The sequence below is a fragment of the Erythrolamprus reginae genome, chromosome 2 (assembly GCF_031021105.1).
Source record: "Erythrolamprus reginae isolate rEryReg1 chromosome 2, rEryReg1.hap1, whole genome shotgun sequence".
In the NCBI taxonomy this organism is placed as follows: Eukaryota; Metazoa; Chordata; class Lepidosauria; order Squamata; family Dipsadidae; genus Erythrolamprus; species Erythrolamprus reginae.
Window position 1 is genome coordinate 41679744 of NC_091951.1, and position 3752 is coordinate 41683495.

Below are 3752 nucleotides of genomic sequence, written 5' to 3' on the forward strand. Positions count from 1 at the left end.
AGATCCCGGATTGGATCAGACACACATCCCTGATTGGATCAAACACAGCCAATAGGAGCCCGCAGGCTAACCAATAGGAAGCCTGCAAAGACGACCAATCAGGAGCTTCAGCACGAGGACTGGAAACAATGTCAGCAATCCCAGCGCTGGCAACAAAGTATATAAGTGTGGGTTTTTGCCAGGGTTTCTCAATCTCTCGCTAGATTCTTTTCCAGCCTGCGAGCTGGGCTCTCTGAATGCTCCTGCTGATCAAATAAAGAGCTGTTGTCACTTCCCTCTTGCCTCTGCCTCTGATTTAACAGAAACGGCAGACAAGGAAGCCACAGAAAAAGCAACACCAGAGCAACTTGAACACAAAGCAAGCAAAATACCCTTCCAAGTCCTTCGTGCCAAAGGTGCTGCAAAACCTGTGCCACGGAAAAGCGTCCCAGCTGGCTAAGGCCAACGAGAACGCAATCTTTACCCAACGCTGTATCCTCACCACCCAAGATGGGCAGAAGCAATGTTTCCTTAGCAATTATATGTCCTCCCAAGCCACCGTGGGGCCCAGTGTTGGGACCTCGGCTGTGATATGGTCTGGCAAGGCGTCCATGACAAGTTGGCCAGCAACAATGTGTACTCCGCAGCACAGCTCCCTCAACAACCAGTTGTGGCAAGCTGGGCAGCAGTGCATCCTCAGCAACACAATGCCTTCTCCAGCTCTCTGTAGCAAGATGGGTAACAATATCTGCACCCTCAGCTCCAAGGATGATCACTACGAAGGAAACGAGATGGTAACCCGTCAATTTGCCAATGATCCTACTGCCTCTCCTTTTTAACTCCGTGTGGCTCCCTGGCTGGTCTAAATAAAGAGAAGAATGGACCAGCCTGCACCTAGGGAACTAAAAGGTCTAGCATCTGGGGGGGGAAATGACTTTGCCCACTTCTTTAAAGACTTAAACAACATAGCCAGCCTTAAGATTTTAAAAACTGCTCAATCACCAGAGGAATCCTAGTTTTCACTAGAAGAAAAATCCTATTGTTTCAAAGGATGTTGGATTTTTCCATCTTTCCCAGCATGTAAGAAAGTATCCATCAAGAGAAGATTAAACAATTAAACAAAACAAAAACTAACAAAGTGGGATTTAGAATCAATACCTTCAATATCTCAGCAATTTCTTCTGCTTTTGTTATTCGGTATGCATTACAAGAACATTGTATGTTACAATTTTGATACTATATTTGCTACCTGCTTACGCATGAAACTATTTATTTATTTATTTGAGTTGAAAGGGACCTTGCAGGTCATCTAGTCCAACCCCCTGCTCAAGCCAGATGGCAGTCCAATCTCCTCTTGAATATGTTGAGAGTTGGGGCGTTCACAACCTCCGCTGGCAGGCTGATCGCTCTGTCCATTAAGAAGTTCTTCCTTATTTCCAGGTTGAATCTCTCCTTGGTCAGCTTCTATCTGTTGTTCCTCGTCTGGCCCTCTGGTGTCCTGGAAAATAGTGTGACCCCCCTCCTCTCTGTGGGAACCCCCAACTCTCTGTAGTAGCATATAAAATAGCTAACAATTATAAGGAGCCAAAGTTTATAAATACAATTAACATTGCTATTATAATCTCTAAAATTTGAAAAGGTTTACCCCCTTCCAAATTGAGTAAGAGGAAAGAGCGTTTAGCCAGGCAGCATGTTTCCCCGTCTTTGTTTACAAGGAAGTGACTGGATTTAGTGTATGCAACCTTTTTTTCTCTCTTGTCATATCCAAAAGGCGGCGCCTTGTGACAAGGAAGGAGAACGCTTCCAAATTACGAGATCCAAAACGCGTGCGCAAATAAATGAGCACGGGATCAATTAGGTAATGACTTTCAGAAGCTCATTTCCCCAGATGTCAGGATGGCCGAGTGGTCTAAGGCGCCAGACTCAAGGCTCGCTTCCTTTCCCAGTGTTGTGTGTTCTAGTCTCCGAATGGAGACGTGGGTTCAAATCCCACTTCTGACATAATCCTTTTTTTTCCCACCCACCCCAAATCTACTGGAGCATCTTGTGTGAATTTCCATCTTCTTGCACCAAAAAGCAAGGACCTTTTTGCTCAAGCGGTGATCCAGAGTGGAACAGCCAGTGCCTTCTATGCTTGGAAGTCTCCTGAGGAAGCCGAACAGTCAACTCTGGAATTCGTTCGTCTGCTAGGTTGTTCCAAGGACAATAATACCAGCATAGTGCAATGTCTACCAACAAAAAATGTTCCTGAACTTATTCAGAATGAAATAGCTATGGCTTTTAAAGATGGCCTCCTTTTAAATTTTCCATTCAGGCCAACTATAGATGGGGAGTTTTTGTTTTCTCTCATTTGCATGTTATTGTCCTACCAAAGAGGAAAGTCAGGGATGCAAAGAGACAAAAACTGAATAAGAAGCACCTTCTAGCTAAGCGGAGGCAGAAGAAACTGCAGCCGCGGAAACAGAAGAAGCACCAGGCCCGTCGGGTTAAGGATCGGGTCAAGCAGCCCTCTGCCGCCAAGACAATGGACAGCGGCCCAAGGACAATAATACCAGCATAGTGCAATGTCTACAAACAAAAAATGTTCCTGAACCTATTCAGAATGAAATAGCTATGGCCTTTAAATATGGCCTCCTTTTAAATTTTCCATTCAGGCCAACTATAGATGGGGAGTTTTTGCCTGGTAATCCAGAAAAGCTCATGGAAGAGGGTAAAATTCAGCTCAAACCAGTCCTCACAGGCGCAAACTCTGATGACGGAGCCCAATTTGTCCCCTTTGTTTTCCCTAACATCACCGACAATCTCATCAATCAGAAGTAGCTTCTGCACGGGATAAAGCTGTTGTTGCCAAATGCAACTGAAGATGTTATTCGGACTATTGCACAGAAGTACAGTGAAGGACAACACGGCCCAGCACGATGCCGCTCCGCTCTGTCCCGCTTCTATACTGATCGGATCTTTGCATGCCCATTGAGGGAGGCTGCAAGAAATATCAGGAAAAGAGGGAGTCCTGTATATGTCTATTTATTCGCACATAACCCTTCATGGTCAGTTTGGCCTGAATGGATTGGGGCATTTCACACTGCTGAGATTCCTTATGTTTTTGGAACCCTTGAATCAGTGATGCCTGTCAATAAACCAATCACAGAGGCTGAAGCCAGGCTGAGCCGTAAAATGATGCACTACTGGGCAGAGTTTGCCAGAACTGGGTAAGTGCTTCACTTTATTTCTATAAATTTGTTTTTGAAATTCAAAGAAAGCCGTTCTGTTCAACAAATGCACTTTATATCTAAAGTAATGCAGCCATAAAAGCAATGTACGCTATTTCTTTGCGAATGTTTATAGGTTGCGTTAATACAAGTAATTCATGATTTAGACCACAGTTGGGACTAGAATTATCTGTTGCTAAGCAAGACAGTAGTTAAGTTCCCAATTTTAAAGCCCTTCTTGCCATAGTTATTAAGCAAATCATTGCAATTATTAAGTAAAATATATGATTATGTGAATCCAGCTTCCTCCACTAACTTTGCTTGTTGAAAATCATCTGGAAAGGTTGCAAATGGTGATCATGTGACCCTGGGACATTGCAGCCCTTGTAAATACATGCCAATTTGCAAGCAGCCAAATTTTGATCACATGACCACGAGGATATTTGGAATAGTTGCAAAGTGCAAGGATCAGTTGTAAATCACTTGTTTCAGTGCCATTGTAATCTTGAATGGGCATTAAATGAATAGTTGTAAGTCAAGGACTACCAGTACTGGGAACAGCCC

At 43.9% G+C, this 3752-nt stretch overlaps 1 non-coding gene across 1 annotated transcript; it reads left to right on the forward strand.

Moving 5' to 3' along the window:
- The first annotated feature begins 1869 nt into the window (after nucleotides 1-1869).
- TRNAL-CAA (transfer RNA leucine (anticodon CAA)) lies at nucleotides 1870-1980 on the forward strand. Its single transcript has 2 exons — nucleotides 1870-1907; nucleotides 1935-1980. It is a non-coding gene; the product is annotated as a tRNA-Leu (tRNA).
- Nucleotides 1981-3752: the final 1772 nt, after the last annotated feature.